General features: G+C 48.9%; 1 protein-coding gene and 1 pseudogene across 8 annotated transcripts in view; one reads left to right on the top strand and one right to left on the bottom strand.

The window, feature by feature from the left end:
• Positions 1-14,359, bottom strand: part of sick (sickie) — a 973,111-nt gene that overhangs the window by 262,366 nt on the left and 696,386 nt on the right. The gene's annotated exons all lie outside the window — the stretch shown is intronic.
• LOC149346090 (uncharacterized) lies at positions 6,467-7,733 on the top strand (annotated as a pseudogene).

The raw sequence follows: 14,359 nt of genomic DNA, 5'->3' as shown, positions 1-14,359 counted from the left end.
GTACGTTGAACATCATTTTGGGGCGCGGACTCAGCCTTAGCGAAGCGGCGGGCTCGCCCCGTTGACTGCTACGTATGACACAGAGTGCAGTTAAGGCAAAAAGAACCGCACACTGCGAAAAAGGAGCAGCACGCGGAGACGTCCGCCAGAGCGAGAGCAGTAGAAAGAAAGAAGAGAGAAGAAAAGGACGCGGGGTGAACGAGAGTAGCAGCGGAGTCGTGACGGCCGCCAGGTGTGCACGCGACGGGCTTCGCACAGGAAGGGTTGGAAACGGCGAGCCCCACAAAAGCGGGTCGGAGCCCCCCCCCCCAACCCACTCCGGCGGACAGCTGAGGGTTCTGGGAATAACCGTGCGTGCGTGCGCGCCACTGCTGGGCAGGCGGCGTTGCGCATAGGCTCAAAAACAAACAAAAATATAGATCAGGCGTGCCAGCAGCAGGTGGGAGCCGTCGTCTGGCAGCAGCGGACGTGGCGAGGAGCGGCATAGCATCGTACAGGTCTGGGCCGTCGTGCAGCTATAGCTACCGTGGCGGTTCTTCAGGCACAGATCACCCCCCGTATGCTATACACCTGCTATTTAAATTTAAATAAATATATATTTTTTCGTTCTTGTGCAGGTGGGGGTGGAGCACCGGAACACTCAGAGGTGTATTACGTGCGGCGACGCAAAACAGAGTGGAAGTTTGTGGAAGAAACAAATACTTTTCCATATAACTGCAGCGTTCGACAAGAACGATATCCTGCAAAAGTTCTCGAACTGCACAAAGCTTCGCTGCCTCTGCGCACATATAATGACTCTATGTATCATGACTGTATATGTCATGTCACGTGACTTGTATATGCCACGATTCTGTAATCAAGCAGCGGACATATTCCGCAACGCAAACAAGTCCCCGCTGCTCGCTTCGTAGCTGTTTAGAAAAAATTTATATACATATGTACACATGCCAAGGTTACAAGATACAATCACATTAACAAAAACACATGACATTAAGCATGTAAGGTGAGCCAATTAAACAGGTACCGTAAACATTTCTAAGTAACTAACAGGAATGGGCAATGTAAAATAAGAATGCACATATACCGATTGACAGAAGAGCGAAAAGTCGATAATTAGTCATTGAAACATTGAAAAGGAGACCTTAGCGCCAGTTTGGCCTAAAAACCAAGGCAAGACGACCGTTATTAACAGAAATAAATGGGCATGACCATTGTCGGAGAAACTCTTCCTCACCCAAGAAAAAGAGTTCCTCGGACAAAAAACTAATCAGCTCCCGTCGGAGACGGCCGAGAATTGGCCACACAGCGCGGCGTCGAAAGCCACTAGCGACCGCGGCGCATCGACTGCGCCATAAACTAAAAAGACCTGCAACTATTAACAGGCGAGCAAAACGGCCGCTGGGGAAGCGGCCGCGGGAGACGAAGCACGAAATGCCCTGCCCACGAAATCCCGCATGAACCGCGCGCCAAAAGACACGCGCTACAACACAGGTGACTGTAGCGTGGCGATTAGATTCCCGGAGCGGGCAATTCGGACAGGTACTGGAGCGTAACACACCCCACCGCTCTAACCGGTCACAAGTAGGGAGCACTGCCCAGCCAAGTTTCCAGACAAAGTCACGTAGATGATCTGGGAGAGGTGTCGACGCTAAACGCGCCCACTGAACGCGGCGCATAGGTGAGCGGCGAGACGCCGGCACAACAGGTAACAATAGTGTGCCCATAATGTCCACCACACGGTCTGCAACGATGTTGACAGCAGGTGCTACTGCTCTTACATGCCTGTAAAAGGCCACTGATGAAGCGTAGAAAGCGGTAGGTTGCTCTGACTGGGGTCCATGATTAACAGGGGCCGCCGGATCCAAAAAGCGTAAAGAAGGGCCCAAAAAGTACCGAGCCAGGATTCGCGCCGGAGACGCGTTTCCTAGCAGGATACGCAAAATACTCTTCAACGCTAACAGCGAGGACGTGACGGACAAATTTGGAAAGGCAAACCCTCCTCTGTCCCGTGGTTGTCCAAGAACAGCACGGGCTACAAGCTCGGTTCCGCCTGACCAAAAGAACGAAAAAACTGTAGTCTGCACTCGCCTTATGACACGGAGGGGTGGTTTAACAGTGTAGCAGAGGTACCAGAAGCCACCAAGTATGACGGACTGAACCAGGTAGCGCCTCTCAAGCAGAGGCAACTCGAATGTCTGCGCCCTTCGCACACGAGCGGTAATGTCTTCGACGACCGAAGACCACACACCATTCCATATTCCAGCACAGTCGTAGGTCACACCTAAAATGCGCATCTGCGCGCACCACTGCAAAGGTATTGAAGATGTAATACGAGTCTGGGAAGACCCCACAAAAAAGTAACAACTCTTCGAGTAATTAAGAGCAGCCCCAGACAAGGAGGTGTACTCACGGAAAACATTTAAAGTTTCAAGCAGGCTGCGTTCATCAGCTAAGTACAGAGTGATGTCGTCTGCATAAGCAGTGACGCGTACCGCTTCGCTGCCTGGCAAAGCTAGACCTCTAATAAAGGAGTGGCGATTGACTGCCAAGAGGAAAGGCTCTAATGCTAAGACAAACAAAAGGGGGGAGAGCGGACAACCTTGACGGACGCCACGGCGAACATCAAATGCGGTACTTTCCCGGCCATCGAGGAACAGAGTGCTTGAAATATCTGTGTACATCTCTTTAATGAGAAGCACGAATGAAGGTGGGAAGCCGAAAGCATCCAGCATCCCGTAAATATACTCGTGCTCTAAGAAGTCGAACGCCTTTTCCTGATCAAGGGAAACAAGAAGACCCTGTGCGCGCCGTCGTAAAGTATACGCTAGGATGTCTCGCGTTACAGAAGATAAACTGTGTATTTCACGGCCTGGGATGGAGCAAACCTGGTGGCAGGAAATAAGTGACGGGAGGAGAGCTCGTAGACGACGAACGAGTAATTTTGCTAATACTTTGTAATCTGAATTTAGCAGGGTGATAGGGCGCCAATCTGCCGGGCATGTCGGAATAAGGAATAAGGACAATGCGGCCTCTTTTGAATGATTCAGGAAATACGTGCTCAGTAAAGCATATTTTTAATACTTCCGAGAAAATAGGGCCCACAATATCCCAAAATTCTAAATAGAACTCCACAGGAAGGCCGTCTGGACCAGGCGCTGAGCCTCGTTTCATGGAGTCCAACGCCTCCTTGATTTCATCTGTTGTTGGCACAGCCATAAGGCCGTCATGGAGTTCAGTTGAAACCTGCGGCAAGCCTGCTAAAAATGGGGCTGCGGAAACGACATTGCGATCAACTAGAATGACCGACTGAGCAATACCCCTGAAATGGCTAAAAAACGCACTGAAATTCCTGCCACCTAGTTGGGACGTAGCCCCGGCGGAAGATGTAAACGCAGGGGCACCTTGAGTGTACAACAGCTCTTGGCGGGCCAACCGAAGCACCTCAGGATGAGCAGTTGGACTGCGTCGACAACGCCATGCAGCCGCTGTCAAAGAGGAGGCACGTAAAAGACGCTGTAGGCGCTCCGAAAGCTCCTCTTTCCATGCGCACATAAGCGACGAAGGCGACGGGGTGCGTTGAGCAATACGTAGCTTCGCCGTCACCACACGCACCTCATCTGACACGCGAGCCCTAAGGGCTCGACCAGATGCGGCGCAATGGTGACGCCACTGCTCCTTCAGACGGTCCCAGTCACCAGGCACCGCCCCAACAACCGAAAAACGCAAGACCCGTGTGAGCCCCTCTTTAGTGCTGGCGTCGTGAAGTATGCGTACATCCAACCGCCATGGTCTATGGGGTGATACTGCAGGCGCCGGAACCGTGAGTGATAGAAGAAAAGGGCGGTGGTCTGATATGTGCGCCGGCGAGGATGGCAGCGTCAGTACATTAGCTACACAAACTGACCGTGAAAGGCTCGCCGGAACGTACGCCCTGTCTAGCCTACTCGACGATAACCCGCGACGCCAAGTCCACACAAAGACGTTGCCATAGAGGAGCTCATACGCGTCCGTGAGCATGAAATGATTCACTAAGCGGCGCAACTCACGCGCATTCCAGCCTGGCCTACCCCTACCAGGGCCTTGCACATCGGCGACCGTATCGAGCACGCAGTTGAAATCGCCCAACATCACAACATTACGCCCTCCAAGAAAATACACATCTAAATCTTTAAAGAATGCGTTTACCAAATTGGAATGCGCAGGCGCATAAATACAAAGAATTCTCAGGTGAAGTGCGTTAAACGTGCAGCTACGAACGTTAAACGTTCGTAGCTTTGGCAGCGCTGCTCAGAACTAGTGAGATCGAGTACAGAATGCATAGTGCATAGACCAAGCATAACTACAGCACGGTGTCTGCATGAGGCACACATGGCCAGTTAAATTCTAAACTGCGATATGATACTGGAGCTTTGCTGTCAGTAGGAGACGCAGCTGGACTTCGTGGAACGGAATTGGGTTACATGCGGTATTAAACATTTCCACTGTCACTGGGTGTTTCTTTCATTTTTATTTTTATTTAGAAAGGATTTGCCAGCGCCGTTTTCCGTGCAAACGCACCTGCGCGACCAACATTGCCGCCCTAATGACAAAAAAAAAAAAATCTGCAAACGAAGCGCTGAAAGCATACTATAGGCACTCAGTACAACAGCTGCGCATATTACCTTTCTCTGGCTGTCTAGCTTATCCACATGTACTCTTCTGCAAACGAATACTGTTTCCAGTACCTTGAGTTACGATCAGAAGAATATTTGTGCAGTTTTAGTTTTGGCGAACGATAGCATTCACGTTTAAAAAAAAAAGAAGAAACTTCAGCGATTAGCTCTAAACCAGCGACACTAATCGATCCGCTCGATAATATCTAATTACCCTTTCAAACCAACAAGAACGGGCAACGGGGCACACATCGCTCACTCTAGATAAGCTATCTTACTTCAAAGTACAGTGCACTGCGGCGCCACAAAAAGTACATATATATTTTGAAGCACTGCAGGGGATACAAGAAGTAAAACACGGACGTAAAAGGCCAGGCTGGCCGGAGTCTGGCCTTTTAATCTCAGCGACTATCCGTCATTTCCGGGCCGTCAGTCGTTCTCAATGACCGACTCGGCGGCCAGGTTAGTTCAACATCGCTGAGCCGCCGAAGCGTTTCGATCTTGCGCGCAGTGTAGAATCGCCACGCCGCACCTCGCGTACTTGACACGCACACAAAAACATACATAAGCAAGCTGTCGATAGCAACAGGGGCAAACAAAAAGCAAACAAACAAGAACACCATACAGGCAAGCCAAACGAGCGGGCACGCCCACGTGTACTACACAGGGGACAGGGGGGGGGGGGGGGGGGGGGGGGGGGACAAGCGACAAGCGGAGCCGAGGTCGCGCCCTTTCCTTTGATCACCCCGTACAACACGCCTGACCACCGGAGTGCCCCTGTCGATACCAATCGAATTATTATATAGCCGCGCTCGCCCGCACTGGGACACGCCGCTCTGACGCGAAGGGAGACCGATCTGATCGGGCGCGGAAAGCGGTGTTTTGCGCTTGCTACTGCTGCCGGCGCCCAGAGGTCGAAAGAGTTAGCTCGGTGCAAGTTCGGAAGCCGGTTCCCGTTACTCTTTTATGTACGTTTTCTTTTTTTTTGTAACAAGCCTCATGGTGCGCCTGTAGCTCGGACAGACACCGAGGCGTCGATACATACGCATTTTTATTGCCCCTTACGTTATCACGTCCAGGTAGCGTTTGCATGAAATGAGATAAAGCAAAGGGGCGGATCGTATACTTTTGATATGACGCTCCAAAAACCGCGTCATTATTATCGTCACTGCAATCCAGCTAGGCATTTAGGTCGGCTTTACTTTTGTTTTCACTCCGTGTTTCTGGGTGTCATTTGAATGTACACGCACGGCTTTAGGCTAATTCTCGTCGAACGTATGCTTCTGAAAGTTGAGCGAGTTGCCCAACGCACTCGTTCAAGACGCGTCCTTAAAGAACCACTCCTTCCGTGTATAGCCGTCGCTTCGTATTTTCTTTTCTAGGGGCTGTGAAAATGTGAGTACTCCGGTCGTCCGCTCTCCCCGCGAGGCCCGTACCTGCGGGCTTGTTACTCAGAGCGCTACAAGACGCCCTTCTCCAGCTTTATCCGACACTTGGAACAGAACGTTCATGCAGCTGCGTCCACTTACAGAACTGCTCTTTGCAGCGGCTTATGTGGCGTCAAGCGTATCTGCCTGCATCTGTTTTATCCGCCTGTGAGTCGCTGCATGCCTAAAACTGCTTCACTAGCTCATTCTATCCTGCGAGTCGCGGACTTAACGCGACTGATTTCAATCGATTCGTTAAGAGTACCTTACTGCTTTTCTATAGTGGCCCCAGGATCGTACCGAATCGACCGAAATCGACTCGCAGGAGGGAATGCGCCCTAACCGCGACCTGAGCTCAAGCGACTCCACGCGACTCTTGAAGCATGTAATCTGCACTACAGCGAAGCAAGCCCGGAGAGCCGCTATCGCCGAGCTGCTGCTGGAACGTCAACGGAGCCACGCCTACGCGGGTATATAACCAGGATCCCGTCAGCTGGACACTTCAGTGGACTTGGTGGCACCGACCGGATACCAATGCTCAAACACTTCGTTTTTGTCGTACAGGTTGGTGGCAAATACTCTGTTTCCTCAGTTAGAGACAATGATGTAACCCTGACGGTGCTACCAAGTCCACAATTTCTCCTGAGCATGCTTTGTGACTGTTATAGTGTCATTAGGCTTTTACTGTTGACATCCGGTGACATTGAACTCAACCCAGGCCCTAGCTCTGACTCTGACTCTGACGGTCATCTTAGCAATGAACTACTGAAAAAGATTCTGAAAGAACAAGCAAAAACAAACAAAACTTTGCAGGAGTTAGTTACAAACCTAAAACATGTCTAGAGAACGGTTGATAATATGAGGTTGAGAATTGAAACAATTGAAAACGACTTAGGTAGGTTGAAGAAATGCGAAGAATGACTTGATGAAAGTGAAAGACTAACCAGAAGTACGAACAAACACATTCACGGTATAGCAGCAAAAATAGAAGGAAAACCGAAGTCGACGCAACAACTTATTGATTTATGGTGTGACCGAGAAACCGGAGGAAGACGCTAAATCACTTGAGGAACACGTTAAGCAAGAAATCTTCAGAGACAAGCTGGGCATGGAAGTGAAATCGGCCGAAAGAATTCACAGGATAGGTAATCCTAAAGGCAAAACACCACGTCCAGTCATAGTTCGGTTCTTCAATTCCGCAGAGAAAACAGATATTATGTCAAGCTGTTTTAAACTAAAGGGCTCTAACATTTCCATATCTGAAGATTTTTCAAAAAGGGTACGAGACTTACGCACTAAGCTATGGCGCTCATCGGAGCGAGAGAGGGCGGCTGGGGCAAAGGTGTCGCTTTCCTTTGATAAGCTAAAGGTCAATGGCAAGGTTTTCATTTGGGATGAAACACAACAAACCAGGGTCGAAATAACAAGAAGGGCCGATGATGCAAGGCACACCCAGCCTAACTCAACTCCAGGAGCAGCAAGCTCGAACAGTAATCATATCTGACCGGCCAAAACCAAAACACTAAGAATCCTGTCATTCAATGCTAGAAGTATAGTAAACAAGTTAGGTCACCTCGAGCAGCTAATTCTGGGACACCATCCTCACATCATAATTATAACAGAAACATGGTTACAAGCAGGGGTACGTGATTCGGAAGTTGTTCCATCAACATATAAGTTGCTACGTAAAGATAGGGGTTCGCGAGGGGGTGGTGTAGCTATAGCTATTAAAAACAACATAAAATATTCAGTCCTGAAGGGTATTGATGACCACGAAAGTGTGTGGTGCAAAATAACATATTCCGGTAAATGTATATTACTGGGAGGCGTGTATCGACCCCCAAACGCCCCGCCAGATTATCTTGAAAAAATGAACGATTATCTGTCCCAGCACACTAACTCAAGATCTAAGTTGATTTTATCGGGGGACTTTAACTTGCCAGGGATAAATTGGGCGGACTTTTCACACGACGGAAAAGATGCCCAAAGCGCGGAAACGCTTTTATTTACAGCATTTAGTTTTTCCTTAGATCAGCTGGTTACCGATAACACCCGAGTTCTGTCGTCTTCCTCTTCACTTCTTGATTTAATTTTTGTTAGCAGTACACTTCCAGGGTGTTCAGTGCGCATCGAAGACGGCATATCTGACCACAAACTGCTAGTATTGTCATGCCCCATAGTAGTCACTTGCAAAAAGAAGAAAACACTGCCAACCTTTGTCAAGGACTATGAGCGTGCAGATGACCCTGCAATTCTAAATGCACTTGAGAACAGCTTTGCCGAATTCAGCGCACTGACCGATGTTCGTGAACTATGGTCCTGTTTCAAAAACATTGTAAATACTTGCGAAAAGAGATACGTTCCGATTCGAAAAAAACGCATAAACAGGGAGTACCCGTGGATAACGCGCGAGATAATTCAACTTAAAAGAAAAATAAAACGACGGCGTAAAAAAGGAAACAAGAATGACATTGCAAGTCTTGTTAACTGCTTACAGAGCAAAATCCGAGACGCAAAAACTCGCTTCTTTGATTTGACGCTGCCTTCCTTCATGGCTCACAACCCTCATAAGTTTTGGCGCTACTTATCTGAAGAACAGTCAACTGGTTCCATCATTACAGATTTCAGCGACACCATAAGTAAACCTGATGACATTGCAAATGAATTCAATAAGTTTTTCCAGTCCGTTTTCACCAGAACAGCCTCTCACGCTTCTCTACCCGCATACACAATCAAGAAACCCATGACAGAACTAATCATTAGTGAAGATGGAATCCTTTCTCTTTTACAAACACTTGACACAAAAAAATCTCCGGGTCCTGATTCCATCTCGAACACATTTTTAGTCCGATACGCTGACTGGGTGTCTAAATACCTGCATAAAATTTACACAACATCTTTACAAACACTCGTAATTCCAGATGACTGGCGCTGTGCCAAAATAATTCCTATACACAAATCGGGTCCTAAAACTGAACTGAATAATTATCGTCCGATATCATTAACAAGCACTAGTTGTAAAATGATGGAACACATTATTTTTAAAGCCATAATCTCATATCTAGAAAATAATAATCTCATTTATGAAAAACAACATGGTTTCAGAGCAGGGCTTTCAACAGTAACGCAGCTTGCTGAAATTACTCACGACATCGCTAACACAATTAATGAAGGCTACCAGATAGATGCTATATTCTTAGACTTCTCTAAAGCGTTTGATGTTGTTCCTCACGATGACCTTGTAACAAAATTACTATCTTTTGGCATTGATCGCAACATTGTGTCATGGATTTCCTGCTATTTGCAGAACAGAAAACAATGCGTTAAAATAGGTGAATACGTTTCGCAAAACCTGGATGTGTATTCGGGTGTACCCCAGGGATCAGTACTTGCGCCTCTTTTGTTCCTCATTTATATAAATGATATTCATTCCTGTGTTAGTTCATCGATCCAGCTTCGCCTTTTTGCAGACGATTGTGTCGTATATATAGCTGTAAAAAAATCTGACGATCAAATTCTCCTTAACAATTCCCTAGAATCAATCCACGCTTGGTGTATGACCTGGGGAATGAAACTTAACGCAGATAAAACCAAAAGTATCACATTCACTAATAAGAAGCATCCTCTAAGTTTTACATACACACTTGGTGACACACAGGTTAAAAAATATGATCAGGTGAAGTATCTGGGGCTCATCCTAACATCTAACCTGCGTTGGGAGCCCTACATCAAATCCATTTGCTCTAAAGCTGAAGGTAAATTACATTATTTAAGAAGAAAGCTCCGTAACACGCCGGCCCATATTAAACTCAGTGCCTATAAAACTCTTATAAGACCTACCCTAGAATATGCGGATATAGTCTGGAGCCCCCATCAAAAAAGCTTAATCAACAAATTAGAGCGCATCCAAAAACTAGCAGTGAGGTTCGTCTATTCAAAGTATTCACGTCAAACTAGCGCTACCAGTCTAATAGTTCAGTCAAATTTACAAAGCCTGTCACAGAGAAGAATCATTTCCAGATTAAAGTTTTTGTTCCAACTTCTTCACGGTCACTTCAAAATAGCCAATTCACAATACTTACACCCGCCATTCAAACACTCGTCTAGAACAAACCATAGTAAAACACTTCGTCAACCAGTCAGCCGTGTAAATATCCACAGGTACTCACTGTTTCCAGATGCTATATCATATTGGAATAAATTGCCTGAAGATGCGGTGAAGTGTACGTCCGTGGAACTATTTCTTAATTATATCGAAAAAATTGACTTTTCTGTTTAATTCTCTCCTAATCTTTTTGTGTTTGGGTCAGAGAACATCTCTGTATTTTTGAATTTTTGTTTTTACTCTGTTTGATCAATGATGCATTGTAAACACTCCTGCATGGGCCCGAAAAGGGCCTGCAGTATGTTCAAATAAATAAATAAATAAATACCACTTGAACAGCCTCCATACACGCGGCTAAGACATTACTGAAACATGCAACGCCAGTGTGTGAGAAACAGAGCGCGCATCCAAAGCGGGAGCACAGATGTTCCTGCGAAGAGCAGCCGTGCTGGCTCAGTACAAAATGTTCAGAGACACTACGACACGAAATCTGTCAAATCATGCCGAAGCAGAGATGTTGGAGCAGCGATGGTTATAGCAGGATTTAATAACAGCCGCGGCGTCCGCAATTCGATGGCGGCTGAATGCTAAAGACGCCAGTGTGCTATGGAGTCTACGCGATGTGTGGACACATGTTAAAGGGCTACAGGAGGTCGAAACTAACCAGGAGCCCTCCACAACAGCGCCCTTCATAGCGGACGCACATGTTCGGGATGTTAAACAACTCATACCACCCTAGCTAATAAGACTGGGTGGATGCATATGGCAGGTTCTCTCAGATCATGAATGCCAGTTCGCCAATATTCCTCAAGAGAAAAGCATACAACATTTATATCTTAACGTTACTCACCTGTGGGGCAGAAACGTGGAGGCTGACAAAGAGGGTTCAGCTTAAGTTTAGGACAACGCAGCGGGATATGGAAAGAAAAATGATAGGTTTAACGTTAAGAGATCGGAAGAGGGTGGAGTGGGTGAGGGAACAAACGCGGGTTAATGACGTCCTAGTCGAAATCGAGAGGAAGAAATGGGCTTGGGCAGGGCATGTAATGTGAAGGCAAGATAACCGCTGGTCCTTAAGGGTAAGGGAGTGGAATCCAAGAGAAAGGAAACGTAGCAGGGGGCGGCATGAAGTTAGATTGGCGGATGAGATTGAGAAGTGTGCAAGGACACGGTGGCCGCAACTGGCGAAGGACTGGGTTAACTGAGAGAGACATGGGAGAGGCCTTTGCCCTGTAGAGGGCGTTGTCAGGCTGATGATGATGATGATGACTACCCTAGCTCCTTCCCCTCTGGCCCCTCCCTTCCCGCTGGCTCGCTTCTCCTCAAACGGCCATAACACAGGTGTCCCGCAGGCTTATCGAACCAACACGCTCAGCCAGACAAAACAGTCTCGCAGGAAGACGGCACAACACGAAATTCCTCCCACCCTCCATTTCTCTCTTTTTTTTTTCCTTTTCAACGCGGACGTTTATGAAACTGCCCAGTTATTGACCTCCGCCCCCTATGGTACAAGCGTGCGCGCTCTTTCGTTCGGCGTCCGCGAGTAACGCGGGTGCAGCCGGAGCAAACATAAACAGGGGAGCTCGGGGTCGTAAACTCAGCGTCGCGTGCACAGCGCAAGCGGCCAAACACTGCTCGGCCGATGCAACGCCAGATGACGCTTCTGTTTTGGACGCTCGGGGCGCCTCGATGCCAGCGCCGCACCCTAGGACGCCTCTGCCACGCGCCACGGTATGTGAAGGGAATGTGTTTAAGGAACACTTTTTATCGCGCACGCGTATATTATACACTGAGAGCACGGCGCGTTGTTTAGCTGTCCTCTCGAATTTTCCAAACAAGGCATTTTTTTTTTCTTTTCCCGAAGGATTTGTTCCCGTCGGCGCATTTGCTCGTATAGCTCTGGAATGTTTCCACAAACGCGCCTCTGTTGTACAATGTGCTATTTCCATATACGCGGGGCCCCGCCGCGGTGGCTCAGTGGTTGCGGCGATCGGCTGCTGGCCCGAAAGACGCGGGTTCCATCACGGCCGCGGTCGTCGAATTTCGGTTGAGGTGAAATTGTAGAGGCCCGTGTGCTGTGCGATGCCAGTGCACGTTAAAGAGCCCAGTTGGTCGAAATATCCGGAGCCCTTCATTACGGCATCCCTCATAGCCTGAGTAGCTTTGGGACTTTAAACCCCAATAAACCAAACCAAACCATATACGCGGGCTTCAGGTAATATACCTCTCACGCATGCTCCGGCGATGCTTAGTAATGTTTTGTCCATGGCGTTCTGTGTCGCAAGCGAGGTTGCGAGGAGCTGATTTTGCCTCCTAGGTGTGCCTGCTAGGAATGAAACTCATACAGACGCATGTAACTAAAACTTTAAAGGCACCTCGGTAACTTCGCAGTGCGGCTGTGTCCGGCTGCCCGGCCGCGCCCAAGAGCTGAACTGAGTGAATGCAATATGCTACGCATAAAAATTATCGGTGGGAAACAATTATTGTCAGCAACCATGGAGTAGCTCGTTAAGGCACATATATGAACGCACGGAGCGTCCTTTCAAAATAAAACGCCCTGGAAATTGCGTCTTGTGACGCCGATTGTGCCCCAGCCTCGCAGTTTTTAACTAGCAGTGTCGATGCGCTCGATCATCGCGCTCGCAACTAATGAAGGAGCTATTGTGTGTACAATTCTTGAGCGCTTTTTAGACTTATGAGAGTTGCGCTTATGGCCAGTTAATTTATGAGCAAAAAAGAAATAAATAAAACTCGCCTATGCGCACGTGACCCTCACAGCTGCCCGATTATAGCTTACATCGCATCATCGCAAGGTTTGATCCCTGGCTTGGCAAAGGGGACCCCGATACATATGTATACGGTCGAAAAAGATAGCCTGCAACAACGGAAATATTTAGCATAGCACAACCCACAGCCACTACCACGAACCGCTTCCGCTGGAAGCCACCAATGCTGGAGAATCATTGCGCATCCGCAGATCGTCCTGACAGCTCCAGATGGCGCCAGGTGCCGGCAAGCGGCGTGCACGCCTGCCGAGTGGGCACCGATAAGCGCATGCGCCATGGAGGAAGGAAAGAATTCGGGAGAAGCCCTTACGCGACATTTTGTAGCGAAAGCTACACTGGCCACGAACTTGCGATTTCGCTGTGGCGGTGCTGCGAGAAGGCACAGAGATCGACCTTGAGCCGTTGCCTAGCAACCGCCGCATCTGACCGACACCGCGCGTTCGCCGCGCCATCTGGCATGACGTCACACCGCGCGCCTGGCCGCGGAGCCGCCGTTTGGTATGACGTCACACCGCTTGCCTCGTCGCTGCGCTCGCCTCCGCTCGCTTCGCCAGCTGTGTCGCATGCTTTCGCTACGTATATCCTGGCCTAGCTGAGCTAAACCACTGCCAATTTTTTGGAAGCCGGCCGTGAAGGCTCCTCCCGCCCACTTGGCCTCCGTCTCAGCGCGCTTGCGCATGCGCAGCACACACGAAGCCGCTACACCCAACGTTACTATTGGCTGCGCCATCGGCCAATTACTCCCAGTAAGTCCTTGCGGAAGCGCGCGACTTCCGGCACACTTTTTGGCGTACAGCTAGGATAGCGAGGGTCTCTCCTGAGTTTTCCCACCTCCGTGGCATGCGCACTGGCTGCGCGCGGAAGCCTATCACGGTAGGGGATCGTGGTATGCTGTAACTGTCTAATATCCGGAATACAACATTGTAATGGTTTGGTTTAGGGGGGTTTAACGTCCCAAAGCGACTCAGGCTAGGGGGGGGGGGGGGGGGGTGACGCCGTAGTGGACGGCTGCGGAATAATTTCAACCACCTGGGGTTCTTTAACGTCCACTGACGTCGCACAGTGCACAACATTGCAATGCTGCTTCTGCGAGTTGAGCACTGTATACAGGGCATAACTGGTGTAATTATATGTGTGGAACTAACCCTCCAAACTGCGAAATATTTGAGCGAGGGTTGTATTTTTATTTTCTTTCCGCAGACCAAGCGTAGCAAGCACGATTGCAACTTCATACACTAGCCGTAGAAACGCAGCAACGGTTGTCTTAAACCGCCGCACTGATGTCAGCTGCTCAGGTTGCGAACTTGGCGGCCCAGCTACCACGTCGTGTGCGGTCATCGCCAATTGCGGGCACAACCCCGACAACTAGCCAGCTTTCAGCGACCCCGC

The sequence above is a fragment of the Amblyomma mixtum genome, chromosome 4 (genome assembly GCF_055824585.1).
Source record: "Amblyomma mixtum isolate Tamu chromosome 4, ASM5582458v1, whole genome shotgun sequence".
Taxonomy (NCBI): Eukaryota; Metazoa; Arthropoda; class Arachnida; order Ixodida; family Ixodidae; genus Amblyomma; species Amblyomma mixtum.
The sequence above is the reverse complement of the archived record's forward strand: the minus strand, read 5'-3'. Positions and strand labels throughout refer to the sequence as shown.